The sequence below is a fragment of the Osmerus mordax genome, chromosome 23 (assembly GCF_038355195.1).
Source record: "Osmerus mordax isolate fOsmMor3 chromosome 23, fOsmMor3.pri, whole genome shotgun sequence".
NCBI classification, from domain to species: Eukaryota; Metazoa; Chordata; class Actinopteri; order Osmeriformes; family Osmeridae; genus Osmerus; species Osmerus mordax.
The window spans coordinates 7,089,809-7,106,569 of record NC_090072.1 but is presented as its reverse complement, the minus strand read 5'-3'; positions in this window follow the sequence as shown (position 1 = coordinate 7,106,569).

The window sequence follows — 16,761 nt, the reverse complement described above, 5'->3', positions numbered from 1 at the left end:
CCTGCAAGTCCTACCCTCTCTCTCTCCCCTACATTTCCTGTCTCTACACTGTCTCTATCCCAGTGAGGCCGAAATGGCCCAACAAATATCCAAAACTAAAATCATACACCACAGGCAGTGTGGGAGTTGTGATAAACTCTCATACTCTGACTGACTAACGGGGCCAAATGTTAAGCATACTTTAATATACTCCAATCCACTAATGCTGTTCGGAGTCTTTCACCTCTATAAACGCCTCCATGTCTCACCATCAAAACAGGGCAAGGTTTACGACCCAAAGGTTAAACAGCAGAGATGTTGAAACAATAACTGACCACAGATAACTCCAAACTTAGTCACCTGGTGTCGGGACACCTCCCTTACTGACAGATCTGGTTGACAAATGGTCAAAGGTCTAGGGTGAAACTTATTTTGTATTATCTAATGGCTCTAGACAGGGTTGGTGGGTCAGTCTTGTTGTTTGTGAACCTATTGACCTGTCTGCTCAATGGAGCTCGATGGGAATGTAAAGGGACCATGATAATGATGGCAGCTTTTGGCTGGCTGGGTTTTAAGGGCGAACGTGCCGCAAATAACCTCTCAACTGTGGAAACTTGGTGGAATGTTGCTCACAAATAAGTTTTCTTTCCTGATTTCCGTTGTAAATCTGTGTCAAGTCTGACCACGGAGAAAGAGCAAAACAATATTTGAAGCAGTGGGCAGCCTTGACTCTCTGGCCACTATAATAGCATGCCTGGCACATCACGCTTCAAATCACAAACCACAACATCACCCTTGTGCTCTCTCTAGCCTGTACGAATCCAACTCCTTACCAAATTCTCAGAGATAATCATCTATAATTAGACACTCTGGTGCCACGGTCATGTCTAGAGAGAAACGGAGAGAGAAAGACACAGGGACACAGCAGCGAATGAAGGAGAAAGAGAGAGAAACGGAGAGAGAACGACACAGGGACACAGCAGCGAATGAAGGAGAAAGAGAGAGAAACGGAGAGAGAAAGACACAGGGACACAGCAGCGAATGAAGGAGAAAGAGAGAGAAACGGAGAGAAAAAGACACAGGGACACAGCAGCGAATGAAGGACAAAGAGAGAGAAACGGAGAGAGAAAGACAGAGAGGGACACATCAGAATGAAGGAGAGACAGAGGGAGAGAGGGAGGGAAGAAAGCGGGTGGAGAGAGAGAGCAAGAGAGAAAGAGAAGCTGAAGGAGTGAGACAGCGAGAGAGAAGAGAAAGAGAGCAAGAGGAGAGAGAGAGAGAGAGAGAGAGAGAGAGAGAGAGAGAGAGAGAGAGAGAGAGAGAGAGAGAGAGAGAGAGAGAGAGAGAGAGAGTGAAAAGGATAGGCAGCAGCCTGTTGTCTATGAAGCAGGAGTCTTGAGACTTGAATTGGTCGAGGGAGAACATGCGTTGGCCAAGTGGTCTTGGGCATGGGGTCCAAGGAATCCTGAGAAAGGTCTCTCCTGCTGAACATTTTACACCTGAGGGCACAGTGATACCAGAGTCATTTTATTATATCTGACCGTCTTGGCTGTGCTCCGAGCTGGGTGTTGAAATTCAATTCGGAATTCAATTTGAACTCCTACTTTTCTAATACAGTGTTTTAATCTCATAGCGTTTTAATCTCAGAATGGAGATTTGATTCTCTTCTTGAATCGACTACATAAAATGTTAATTTGAAACATGTAGTGTTAATTGAACCCAATGTCTTGCTTTTCAGTTGCCCAGTTTAGATTACTGAAACACAAAACACAGCCGTTTAAGATCTAGCCTACTTTTTTCATTTAATTAGATGCTGACTACTGCTGCTAATTATGTCATTAAGCCCCCAATCTAGAATACAAATCTGCAAGCACAATGGTTTTGAAGAATTGGACCGAAGAACAGTCACTGCCCATCACACTGACATCAACGATTAAGCCATCAAAGTCATTCCCCATAGCCTAGTAATGTTAGTGTGTGTGTTTGTGTGTGTTTGTGTGTGTGGCACAGGCACACTAGGGGCAGTTGTATGAACCTTACAGTCTAGGAAATGTGTACGACCCAATGGCTTCTGACTGAGGATAAACAAGTGCTTCGGTTTAACCTCTGTGACATGACGCCAGGGAGCCAGTCCACCACGATGGTCTGGCCCAGTCGGAGGATGTCAAACTCAGAAGCTGTGACCGTAAACCACAGCCTCTACTGCCCTGGGATGAGAGCCAGACCAGCCACCGGCTGCACCAGGGAATCCAGATGCAGCTCTTACAGATTCTAGTCTGGGGAGTCAAAGGAACGACACCAATGCTAATAGGGGCCAAGATGGATAACCTGAGATGACTGTCTCAGAGATTAACGACAAGACTGATGGACAGAGAAGGGGAATGATTATAGAGAGCAGAGTTGTGTGTATTATTATGAGACGGAAATGGAAATGATCGTGGTGCTTGTAACAGGCACACAAACACCCAGAAGCTTTCTTCTCTCTCCATCGCACACGCACACACTCGAACCAAGAACATGAACACACACACTCTCAGTACCTCTCATTGCTTTGAGTGGCATGGCCACAAGACCTAGGCCAAATCTCATAATTGCTCTCCGTTGAAATGTTCGCCATCCGCTTAAAGCCACGGCAAATGAGCATGGCTGCCTTCAGCTTGGCTATTTGATTTGAGATTGCCTGCCGTTTATGCCGACAGGATAAAGGAGGCCTCTCGCTTGATAGCATTGGACCTCGCGATCGATACTGTGCTAAAGCGTATCAAACGGCGAGGAGTTTCAACGAGCAACCTGCATTTCATTGCGTCAAAGAGATTGGCCTTCGGAGTGCAAGAGGCCAGTGGGCTTGAACTTTACACGCAATGTGATATCGTTAACCCACCAAAGGGTGGTCGAAAGGAGAAGCATGAGGCATTGGCTTCAAGGCCTCGCACACAGGACGGATCATGTGCAACTCGTTTTCTCGTCTGCTTTTCTATTCGACTCAGTTTCACTTTCTCAAGATCCCAACGTTGTTCTCGTCTCAAGAAGTGTCTCCAGAAAAGCTGTCCAAAAGCATTTTAAGACATGGTTTTTGCCACAAAGCACTGTTGGGTTCACATATGGTGTCACTCCATTTCATCTCAGGAAATTGTTGGCGGGAGATCGGGTCATCATGCTGAAAACCACTGGTGTCAAAACATTTTTGTGTCAGTGCTTCTAGACTGTCGTCCTCTCCACCCTCTGCCATCCACCCTTCTTTCATCCCTCCCTCCAACCGCCGACCCCCCTTGATGTGGAAATGTGGCCCCTTTTCTGGGGAGTCCCATTGGCTGGTGCACTCCTCTCACAGTGGGGGTGGTCAAAGCTTTTATGAGGGGTACTTTCACCCCCCCCCCCCCCCTCCCCTTCCCCTCTTTTCCTCAATCCTTTCCTGGATCAATCTGAGTGGGTATATTACTTGGCCGTCGCAACGGCCCGTCTGGAGTGGGGGTAATCTTTAAAGCAAACTCGGAAACTCAAACACCCCCCTCCACCGCCCACTCCTCCTCTCCACCCTACCCCCCTCCCTCCATTTCCACAATTCCCTTTCCCTGTCTTCCAAGTCAAAGTGGGCCAAGGAGAAAAATCGAAATCAAAACATTTCGCAGGCCTCTGCGCTGTATGGGAGGGTGTCTGGTGGGGGACATTCTATTGTGGAGCCAGAAGCCTCTGTTGACTTCTTGGCAAGCGGGCGTTGAGAGGGCCCTGGGACAGGCTTGGAGTCTGGCATGGCTTTCCCTGGAACGGTCGGGTGAGGCACAAGAGGAGCGATGGGGGAAGAAATGAGCGTGTTCTGTGTGTGTTTGGGGGTGGGGGGGCAGGGGGCAGTTGGGGGATGGGGACAGGTGGGGGATGGGGGCAGGCGGGGGGTGGGGGGTTGTATTTCTGACAGCCATCCAACACACACAGATACCTCTGGCTGGTGAGTCTAATAACATCATCTGTGAGGGACATTACTAGAGGATTTAGCATTTATTACCCAATATGTCCATTAGGGGAGAGGGAAAGTCTTTCAGTAGGGGCCCTCTGGTCATCATTTTAAGCATTTTGGACAGAACTCAGTATGCGTTTGGCAAGCCGAGACAGGACCGGGCTAACTCCATTATAAGACTGGTTTAGAGAACAAAATTGATGAGAGTTCATGTTCACATTTGACAACTAATACCATTTGCGTACATTTGTGTAGTCAGCCACTCGTTCATTCTTGCAACTAGTATTATGATTCACTGTTTGACAGTGTGGTTTTTCATGTTGGTGTGGTTGGACGGAATCCCTCGCATGATTCCAAAATATCTGAGATGTGTCACCTTGGAAGAGATAAGGTATTCTCCAAAGCAAACTACCCTGGCAAATACTGTTCCTTGCATTTTTTTTACTGATGCCTTGTTTTGGCCACAAGCATTCAGCATTCCCCCTATTCCCATTGGGTGGTATCATTAGCTCAAGGCAAATTCTTTTAATTCCGAGCAAGCATTCTCACTTAGGTTCATTAACATAATAAATAGCAGGCCCCCACAAAAAACATTAAAATAAATGTGTCCCACACTGGTAAACCGAGCTGTGATCTGAATTGGATTACCATTTCATAATAAATACTAGTTCTAGCCTGGACTGGCCCTGGAGATTAGCATTCGCCTTCCCAAATTCCGCCCAGTGCCAATCCTCTTTCCAGTGGGTTTTCTACCCCACCTCCTAGACCTGTAAGAATGATGCCACCATTATTCCATCAGGAATCAGGGATTTCATGCTCTGGTGGTCCAGTGCGAGAGGTGTCACGAGGGTGATTGATGATGCTAAAGTACATTCCTGCTTCTGTGTTCTATTGTCTGTTGAGGTGTTTGAATGGGGATATCAGATTTGAGAGGAGGCCTACCCGCTCATGTTCCAATTCCCTGGTAACCAGACAAAGTGCTTAGATCATTACAGCCTAATCTAGGAAGGGATGGAGCAATTGTTTAAACTATCTTGCTCAATGCAGAATCAGATATCGACAGAGAGCCATTTAGCTATTTTTTTGTTTTTTGGCATGAAGGGTTTCGGGTGTGTGTGTGTGTGTGTGTGTGTGTGTGTGCGTGCGAGTGAGCACTCGCGTGCACGTCCGTGTGTTTTCAGTTGAAGGCTTTGCGATGACTCGAGAAGCTTACGAAAAAACATTAATTGAGAATCAAAAACAAGTTATTTGTCAGCATCTGGCTTTCTCTGGGGAAAGGATGTGACAGAGGTTAATGCAGTTTCATGACTTTTGAGATGTTTTGCACAAATTGGATGTTCAGATTGCGGCGGGATAGGAGATTAAAAAACACATTTCTTCCCTTTATTGTGATTTTGAGTGTCTTTGAAATTATATACCACTGCGAAAAAGATAACGTGTAACATGACCAATAGCAGTGCGACTGTGTTACATAACTGATAACAGTCTAAAAGCCAATGAAAAATAGGGCAATCTTTTTTTGTGCTTAGCTTTATAAAAAAGAAGAGATCCAGTTCTCTGACTGTGTATTTGAGAATGTGTGGACATCTGTGTATTTCATAGTTCTGAGATTAAATATTTATACTAGGTGCCATGGCACCACTGATGGAGGCCATCTACAAATCAATAATAAATTACTATAGACTCTATGTAAGTCTGAAAAAGTGAAACACTTAACACTAAGTAGCCTGAGGCATCAATACTTTTAGACCAAAGACAGAGTAACACAAACTTCAGGTCTCAGATCAATTTCCCACAATGTTGAGAATGTTGGGAATTCCTTTTAGAAAGGCAGACAACAGAATAATTTTACTCTGGTGTCAAACTGCTTGCATTGTGTTCATTGACAGAAGCCAAGCCTGTTGATATAGGATACATGCGGTCTCAGCAAGCCCATCTGTGGGTAAAACCTGCTAACGTCCTAAATGTTTACACGTTATAAAGATTGTGTGGTCAGCTCACCATTGATATAAATGTGTGTGTGTGTGTGTGTGTTTGTAGGCCCACAGTACTTCAATGTGTGTATACAGTATTCCAGTTTATCTTTAAGTAAACCTGCCCAAGAAATATGCTCGAGAATTTGGGACGTTCTATCATTGTCTTGGCATCTTTTCTGCGGGTTGTAATAAATACTTAAACTCCAAGCTGACAACACAATGGATGGCACAGAGTCAGAAAGAAAACAAAATACACCCTACCAGAGCAAAACATTATTCCCTATTAATATGCATATATTCAGAACCCACTGGTTTTGGAGTGAAAATCATTTTACCCCAAAAGCGTATGAATTTTTCTTGACCCGAAAAGAAAAATTCCGGCTGACAGTGGTTGGAGTACTAAGTCATATTTCATATCAAGCCGAGATGCTCATGTTGTGAAATGTCACGCTATGTCCTTTCAGAGACAATAGAGATGATACAGGGAAGCCTCCAACACAGCTTCTTAAACATTTCTATGGAACAAGTACTTTAAGAAACCAACTACAAGTCAATAACAGCATTCAAAATGTCCTCCCAATTTATTACTTTTTTGCCATTGAAAGTCATTTCAGGGGTCAATAGTTATCAAGAAACCTGCCTGAGTGACAGGGAAAATGGCAGACTCTGTAGCTTCGTACAAAGCTATCTGCTTGAGCAGCGGTGACCATGGAAATAGCTAAATATCTGTAGTGGCCTTATTGATCTGTTCCTCTGTGGCAAACAGCAAGGCTAAATGGAGGTGCTTGAGGTACATCGACAGAGAACCTGTGTAATTTGAAAATATATGAGATGTTTCAGCTCTGCCTGAATGGAAACATAACGTTTTCAAATGGATGTCTTCGGTTGCCTACAAGCAGAGAAGAAATACTATTCGAGAATATGCCAATTTTATCAAAGCAAATAAAAAAGTATGGATTTTTTGTCTTCATAAATTGAGATGAAATGCCAGTTTTGTACAGCAACGAGGTTTGGCAATGCACTTCCTTGAGGCAAAAATCTTTACGAGAATGCCTGGCCAAATACAGTGTGTATACCATGGAAGTGACTTAGGAGGCTGGATGTTTAAACAGGATGATTCTTCAAAGCAGGACATGCAGTATAGTCTTTGTGCAAACACAAAAATCAACCCCCTTCCATAGTTTTTATCAAAGAATGTTCCAGTTCAAGCTAATGTAATCAAAGATAACTTAGTTGTGTGGATACTCAAAGGGTTTGGCAGAAACACAGAGTTTTGTGTCCTGTTTAAATAATTGATAAAAAAGAAGGTGTCTCATTTGTTACGCTCCTCACTAAACAAATGTAACACCGGAGACAGAGAGTTAGAAAACGGAGCCAAAAAAACATATTAGTGAGTCTTCTGTGGTTGAATGTATGTATGTGTTTGTATGTGTGTGCGTGTGTGTCTGTCTATGAGGGATTTGGAAAAGGTTCCTCCACTAAATCTAACAGTGTTTAGAAATGGAAGACTATGGCCAATATCGCAGTGTTTCCGAGACAGGATTGTGTGGTCGGACAAACTCCATCTGACCACCCCTCCCTTGTTCTGGAACCCATAATACATTTCAATGGTTTGGCAACGACACACTAGCAATATTCGCACCGCGGACAAAGCAATGGCAAAGATTTACAACATGGAATAAAGGGAGTCTGTCGAATGGACAAATATAAAAAAGACCACACAGCTCTTTTTGGAAGTGTTTCGCTACAAAGAGAAAGTCTATTTCCATCTCCCTTTCTTCATTAAGGTTCATATAAACAGTGAAATGCATTATGGGATGCTGAATATTAACAATGCCCCTCCCTGTTCTCTCAAAAGACATCTTCCTTTGTGCACTGAACAGAAAACACCTCCATCCCCCTTGGGCAAGGACCCTAAGCAGTGTCCCAGGGGAAGTCCATTGTACCTGAACACACCTACCTCGTTATGAACAGAGTATGAGATTTTACTTCCTTCGAGAAGCGGGTGAAAAAGATGTTCAGTTTTTATCCGTGGAAGACACGCACAGCAGCCCCTTCCAGCCAGAGCATGAACTGCAATTTATGTTGAGAACTTATGCAAACCAATATATAAAGTGAGCATTGGTTCAAAGTTTAGATAAAGATATAAATAAAGTTTTCAGTTTGTTTCCCCCCACCTTCTCCTGGTTTATGTTTGGCTGGAGTGTCTATTTAGCTAAAAGCACAAGAATGGTCTAGGGCCGTTCTTCAAAAATTGATGACGCTCTTGAATAAATTATGCAAAGTTTTGTCCTTGTGCCAAGCAATGCATCTGCTGAATAATAATTATACGAGGGACTCTGGGAGACGAGGACGCAGGGTGCGCACGCCCACCATCCCTTGACCACTTGCCGATCGAGGACAAGGAACAGAGGGAGAGGGGGAAAGAGAGAGTCAAAGCTAAACAGAGCGAGAGAAGGAACAAATTAAGGAGAGGAGGGAGGGGCAGGGAATGCTTTCTTTCAGTTTTTGGGACATGATTTGCAATTTTTTTTATAGAATTATGGAGTTAGAAAGTTGGTAGGTTGTCAAACAACAAGCTTTTCTCACACAGTCATCTCATGAAGACCCTGTCCTTATAACTGTATAATTTCACTTATCCTGATGCTCGATAAACAGGCTAGATTAAAGTTGAGCAAATCATTATTCTAAAAATTCATTTACAGGATTGGCACCAGAAATATTGTTGGTGAATGAGCAAGTAAATTAGCAATCCATTACTGTATTGTCATGTTTAGTGGCTTGGAACCCTCAACATTTACGAGGGTTTCATGTAAATTCACAAGCACTGGTGGCAGATAACTCAATGAAAAACAACATGAAATGTGTTCACTCCAGGACAATCCAGAGCACAGGGAAACAGAGAGGGATGTTAAGCGTCCGTCAAATTAACTTATCTGATATTCTAAATACAAACATTTAGCAATTTAACACACACTGTGAACTGAACCCAGTTTTTACTTGACGTTTACCAGTCAGATTTGACTGGTAAGTTATTTTAGAAGTTATCTTTGTCAGCAAAGTATAGTTTACAATATCAATTAAGATATCAATTGCGCTGTTAAGTCCCAATTACTTATGTGGGATGGAGAAATGAATGGTTGGTGCCCGTGGACAAATAACAATCAGACTGATTGCAAGAAGATGGCACTGTAACCAAACCCAGGGTTAGGCCCGGCCAAACACAGGACAGTCCTTTGTTATTTGCCATGCAAATGCAATTACAGCTAATTCAGTGTAGTCCCTTGATTGGGACAGTGGGGTAGCATTTCAGTTGAATGCCATCTATCCTACACGGAGAACTGTAAGTAAAGAGAAAAGTGGTAATTGGATGATCGTAACCAATCTCTTTTATCTCTCACTAGCGGACCTCGTTGGTACAGAGTCGGTCGTTCAGCATGGTGTGGTCACGTAAACATAAAAAAAAAAAGATTGTTGGGTTATTTCCATATTTCTCAATAAGATTCTAAGCAACTCATTATGTGTCCACTAAGCACAACATGCAACAATGTTTGAAAGAAAGAATTATACATAGACATTCAAGATTGTGTACATGAGTACATACGCAAACACACACACACACTGGCTCTCTTCATACTGACACACACACATCTGGTCATCACATAGCCTATTGGAAGCTGTCACACGCTTGGCATGTTCCCTCGTGTGGGCAGATGGTGGAGCACAATTAGGCTCTCTGAATCTCGCAGTCCTTGCCCTGCACACTGCACATAACCCTGGACCTGGACAGGAAATATCTGGCAAACTTGCTTGACCAGCCTCTCTCTCCCTCTCCCTCTTTCTCCCTCCCTCCCTCCCTCCCTCCCTCCCTCCCTCCCTCCCTCCCTCCCTCCCTCCCTCCCTCCCTCCCTCCCTCCCTTCCTTCCTTCTCTTTCGCTCTATCACTGTGTCTGTTTCTCTGTCACTCTCTTTCTTTTGAAACCGCACAACCGAACCTCGACCCCGTCCTCTCCGGCTACACTCGGTCTTCCTCCCCGTACTCTTCCAACCTGTCTTACTTTTTTCACATGGCTCCACCACACTTTATAATTCATCTCCACACACCCTGTCTGCCCTGTCATCTCCTTCTATAACCCCCTCACCCGATCCCATTTCATCCCTTACTCCTTCAACCCGTTCTTTCTTCATTTCCTCACATAAACTTAAAGTCCCTCATTCTCCTGACTACTACAAACAGTAAAGTGATATACATATCTCTCTCTCTCACACACACACACACACACACACACACACACACACACACACACACACACACACATCCCCCCCCCCCACACACACACACACACAGACACACACCCCCCCACACACACACACACACACACACACCACCTCCTGACTGGTATGGACAGTATAATTATATACAAATCACACCCACACACACACTCACTCACACACACACTCACACACTCACACACACACACACTCACACACACACACACACACACATCCCCCCCCCCCACACACACACACACACAGACACACACCCCCCCACACACACACACACACAATAAAGTACAAAAGACCACCGGTTGAGGCATCCACTGCTTAGAGAGCCAAATACTCTGAACCAAATTTTTCATCCAACAGCATTCTGCCGAAGAACACAATGAAAAGAAGACGTCACCGAGGAACACAATCGCATTCTGGCTCCATCCCGCGTCGGCACAAAAGGAGCGGAAAGCGATCCGGTGTAGCCGACCGCGCACTGACCAGGGCCATTAGCGGGGCTGGTTAAATAAGGAGAAACGTTAGCAGAGGCGCTGACAGGGAAAGGAAACATCTGCAGCTCCCAGCGGATCCCTGCTGATGTTGCCGGTGGATTCCGCCTTTGATCAACAGGCCTCCAGAATCTTCTACTCGGGCGCAGACAACACAGAAACAAACTGACAGCAACATGACAAAAAGCCCAACAGACTCCGACGTACACATGCGCCTGAAAACAAACAAACAACCCAGAGCCAGACATACGCAGGAGCACACATGCAGACAAAACACAGGTCCCGGATATGTTTTCTTGTGTCTGAGTTCACATGCTTTTCTGCACCCCACAGTAGCTTGCTTTGACTACGAGTCAATATTTGACCGTTTTTTCTTTTTCTTTCTTCTCAAACTCACGTTGCAAAAGAAATGAATTTCGTATCCGGCAAACCACCTCATTTGTAACTGTGATGGCAGGTGAGTCACATTACATTCTTGTACTTTGTGTACTAGAGTGTAATACTGGGAGAAAACACCTCACCTTGCACCGATCAGAGTTCAACTGTGAGAAAGTAGATATGATATTAACACTCAGTGTGTGAGTCCTCAGATAGGATTCAAAGTTGCATTAACCTGAGACACGCAACCACTCTTCATAACGTACCATTTCCATGTCTTTATTATTCAACCCATGGAGAACATCCTGTGAGCTTGAGCGCGTACTAATTCCTAATTAACCACCAGGGCCAAAGTTCAATGCAGGCCACGACCTGAAACTACCAAACAGGGCCAGTCAAGGTCTCAAGGCACAATCGTTTCTCAGCTACTTAAATGATCCTTCTCAAACCTCTTCCTGCTCACAAACGTACCTTTTTTCCTGTCGAAACAAGGGCTTTTCTCTGAGCAAGTCTTGGAGATATTGGTGTAACAGCTGCCAGTCACAGGTGTGCCAGAGGTCTCCCTGAGGAAATCCTGGTTAGATATTTTTTCCTACACTGCCTGTCAAACAGTCACAGGGAAAGCAGACAGGGAATAAACAACATCTGAGTAATGATGGACTTTGCCGTTAATCTTCGCCAAAGCTGTGTGGCTGACAACGGCGTGTTTTACACCGGCTGACGGATTAGGCGTGTGTACGCTCGCCTAACGGGCAAAACCCACATTCGGCCGACACCCTTCGAGCACACAAAACCGCTGGCGGGTGACTAAACGTCTGTGTTTGCTTAAGGTCGAGTTCTGCACCCCGTGTCGTTGCGACACCGGACACCTGTAGGGCAGGGGAATGGGATTCTGGGGGGTTTCAGGGAGAGTATTAGAGGATCTTATGAATGAACAAGACAGACATGAGTAAACCGGACCAATACTGCTTATCTATGAGCTTGTGTTACACAAAGGAGTTAGATAAGCCATGAGAGCTAGGGAAACAGACCGGCTTGAGGTGTAGAGGAGTGGGGCCAGTTGCGACAGATCCTGGATGCTTGAAATGTACGGAGAACAGTTAACCATTGACCGGGGAACTGCTAGCCTAGCATTCTTGGTCGTCTACTCACAATCCCCAGAACACACAAAGCATGAAGTCATTATTAGACTCCACCTGCCCTGAGCAGTCACTGCATCAGTAATCAATGAGGATAGAGTTATGTGGTGTGTCTGGAAAACAGAGGGGGTTCTATGTACAAAGGGTGTGTGTGTGCCTCCCTGCGCAGGTGGTCTACATGCAACTGTGTGTGTATCATGCAAATGCATAATTCCCTTACTATTGTTTGTTAAAGTTGTTGTTTGTCGTCTTTGTTAAATCTGTGTCACCATTTAGACAAGGTGACATGGAAAAAAGAGAGAGTATCAAATGCAATGGATTCAAGCATTTTAACTTTTCTTTACCCAATATTGCACAGTCATGGTAGGAAGTTGTTGGTGATTTAAAAAGGACATGACTGGACTGGCTTTCTCCTTTACTGTTCAAAAGAACGTAATTCAATTCCACACCTCACACAGAAGATACATGTGAAATTGATTTTCTCTATTTGTGTTTTCATTCCATTTCTGTGATGTTCTCTTCAAAAATGCATATTGATTTAGGTTAGGATTGCTTCAAAAGGATTAGCCTCTTCCCAGATATAGGGAAATATTTATAGCAAAAAAGACAAGCTGTATATTAAAAAGGTGTCTCATTTCGTAAATGGTAAATCTGCCCGGTAACAGTCCCATTCCATAAACCTCCACCAATACAACCTTGAGAACGTAACCTTGTAACACCACAGGATTGGAAAGCTCGTCCAATATACCAAGGCCTCAATGCATTCTTTGTCTCGAGCAGACACCTTTGTGTCTGGAACACAATATATCAGATTTTCATCAGTTTGTGTGCAAATCCTACATTTCTGAAATTGTATTGTAAGGCCAGCACATGATTGGAGTACTGGACAATTGCAGGTTAGGCCCAGTACATTCCCTGTCAAACAACTGCCTTTTTTAGGTCTGAACATGAAACAGGGACAACAGTAACACAGTGTCTAGTCCCCAAGGTCCTGTTAGGAGCTCTCTGTTTTGATTAAATAAAGTTCATCGCTTCCTCCTTTCACCTCCCTTCAGGTTTCTCCAAAGCATGAAAAAAAAGGGAAATGTATACAATAATTATTTTATACAAAAACATTATTCTTTTCTCCACCCAATCTGTCAGTTTCCATTCAGAAAAGCTCCCTTCTGACATCCCCCATTGTTTAACGTACAACAGCAATACTCTACACAGCAGGTTTCTCCCAGGTAAAATAATTGTTTGCGTAAATAGAGAGTGACACGGAGCCTGATTTAATCTGGAGAAAATACAGTCTGTTACAAAATGTCGGCAGAATCGTTTGGAGGGATGGGATCAAAATAGAGAGGGAGGGAGGGAGGGAGGGAGGGAGGGAGGGAGGGAGGGAGGGAGGGAGGGAGGGAGGGAGGGAGGGAGGGAGGGAGGGAGGGAGGGAGGGAGGGAGGGAGGGAGGGAGGGAGGGAGGGAGGGAGGGAGGGAGGGAGGGAGGGAGGGAGCGCTGGTACAGTATCCTCCCCTCGCGCAAAAACATCTTTCTTTGAAAGACAAAGTGTTAAGTTAGGCTACTCTGCGAGCTGTCAATAACGCCGTTTTTCATCCGGCTGTCGCAGTCTATATATTGATTAAGTCATACATCACTTCAGCTCTACAAGACATTATTTCTAATTAAAAAGTAAGCCATAAATTGCGTCCTTTATTGCTTGGCCGGGCTGTAAATACATTCCGGGAGGACTGCGGCGGGTGACGGTGGTCTGAAGCCTCTGAGAGATGAGCAGCACTGGACCACTGGAGGCTTCACGCTTCACATGGGACGAATGGATTTCCTTTTGCTTTCAGAAAAACACAGACGTCCACCATTTCTCCAAGCGACATCTCTGAACGTGACGGGATAACCCATATCTCCAGCACGCACTCGCACACACATGAGGGCCGCGGACGACAATACCGTCAAGAGCTATTATTTGTGTCATCCAAAATAACAAAACGATCCTCGAGAGACTGCGGATCTCCTTGACAACCTACCGAGCAACCGCCGAGCTCTGCTTTTGAACCGTTTCTACACCGACAACACGCTACCTACGGGAGTCAGGTGGCTGAGCGGTGAGGGAATCGGACTAGTAATCCGAAGGTTGCCAGTTCGATTCCCGGTCATGCCAACTGACGTTGTGTCCTTGGGCAAGGCACTTCACCCTACTTGCCTCTGGGAAATGTCCCTGTACTTACTGTAAGTCGCTCTGGATAAGAGTGTCTGCTAAATGACTAAATGTAAATGTACCTCTAATCTGTTCTGGGGTTACGCTGCCGTTCTCTGACATCCATCCAAAGGCCCGGCACAGGAGGTAGATTTAGATACAGCTCGCTGGTTGAGAGCCACATCTCAGGCCACATCCAGAGCCACCAATTTGGACTAGTAAAGAGAGAGGTGCCCTCAGAGCACCACTGGAGACTCCCCTTTTTCCCCATTCGACAGCTTCTGATTACCCCAGCATGTGTGCTGGTTGTCAGGCACAAGGCTCCCCAGACGCCCACTCACTGAGTGTCGGTTATTTTTCGACGGGCACTGAGGGACACCTAATCTCACAGGTGTGAGCCAAAGAGAGGGATGTTGAAAGGGGTGGTGGGGGTGGTGAGGGGGGGAGAGAGAGAAAAGCGGGGAGGGGAGGCATGACAGGTTCTTGACAATCTCTGTGGCAACCAAAGGGGGGGGGGAGGGGGAGGGGGGAGGAACGTGTGCACTTTGTGTTGGCCTGCCTGTAGGTTTCTCCTCTCCCTCGGTCTCTTTGTGTGTCTCTCTCTCGCTCCACTTCATTTAACTGGCAGCCCGAGAGAGACCAGACAGCACGGAGCACATTGACAAAGACTGTCCATGTGTGTGAGTGAGTGTGTGTGTGTGTGAGTGAGAAAGTAAGCATGAGAGAGAGAGAGAGAGAGAGAGAGAGAGAGAGAGAGAGAGAGAGAGAGAGAGAGAGAGAGAGAGAGAGAGAGAGAGAGAGAGAGAGATACAGTCATAGAAAGACACCGCAGTCCCATTTGTTTGACTGACAGCCAGTCAGGCTCCTTTCCAAAAATGGAGGCAGTGTGTTTGGCACCCATAGGCCTGCAGGCTCGGGGGGGTCTAATGAGAGAGCTAAAAAGGACAAGGTGGAGTGATCCTCTCTATAAAAAGAGCCAACTGGAATCTCTCCCCCACTTACAGCACTGTCCTCCTCCACCTCCTGTCTCTCCTGAAATCCTGCCGGGGCACACTTCAAAACACATCTCCCCACCCTTAAACACCTCTTCTGGAACTACAGGGTGCATTGAAAGGTCACAGTTTACGTCCCGGGTTATGAAACGAGAATACAAAATGGACAATCTGCTCCCCGTCGATACATACGCACCTGTTAAAGCACACAAACACAGAGAAACAAGCTACCTAAGCATAGCTCCATCATCGCGCCCCAGTCACATAATGCAGGGTTTTACTGTACATATTGTACCTCACGCATGCTGCACAGGGATATCTGCTAACCCCTCCAGCTACCATGGGAACATGACAGACATATCATCAGCGGGGAAGAGCTGGTCCGTCATCACAGATGATGTCAAATCATCGCAGTCGAAAATCAGTTCCGCTCCGACCGCTTCAACCCGTTGGTTTACATTAGAATAAACGTCTGAGGCTCTCGCAAAAATAGTGAAAGAGAGAGAGAGAGAGGAGGGAGGATGGGACGGGAGGGAGCTGCCCCTCGATGTTAGCTCCGTCGTACGGGAGGTCGGGTTATGACGTTACGAAGACACAAAAACCCTGTCAGGGGGTGGGGGCATCCGAGACCTGGCATTAAGCGTGACGGTGCACTTAGGCCGTGTCGGACAGTCCCGCCCGCGGCCCGGGAGCTCCTTCGTCTGACTGGACTCCTGTCGATGCGGCCCTCCCTTTTCCCGTCCCTCTCCCTCCCTTTTTGCCCATACATCCCTCCCTTCATCCATCCCTCCCTTCATAGTCCGGGAGGAAGCGCGGTTGGGGGTGGGTCCTCGGGAGCGATCTAATCAAGCCGAGTGGAACGCTCCCTTGCAAACGCTCTCCGGGATTGAGGATGTGGGCTCTGACAGAGGGGGAGGGGAGGGGGGACCTCCCAAACAGGGCGGCTGACACTTCACCATGATGATTTAATTGGTTGATTGCGTGTTTGTCTTCAGCCACAAGCCTTGACACTGAAACGTGCTGTTTTTGTTTTTGGACATTTTAAACGCGGACCCGAAACAGACACTCCACCTCCCCCCCCCCCACCCTCCTGCATTCTTTACTTTTCTTCATGTAGTCCATTTAACGAATGGATTTTGAATCCAAAACAGCATGACCCCACGACGGCTCGTCGAAAGAATGAGTTGATGGATGAAATGACGGGCGCATGAATTCATGCACGAAATGATGGATGAACGGAGGAACAAAAGAACGAACGCAAAACACACGGGTGATGAGAATCGGACGATGGAACGCAGGCACATTAACGGTCCCATTTCTCCTTCAATGGGGCTCGATGGCTGAGAGCTTAGGCAACCTTCAGACTCCACCTACAGCC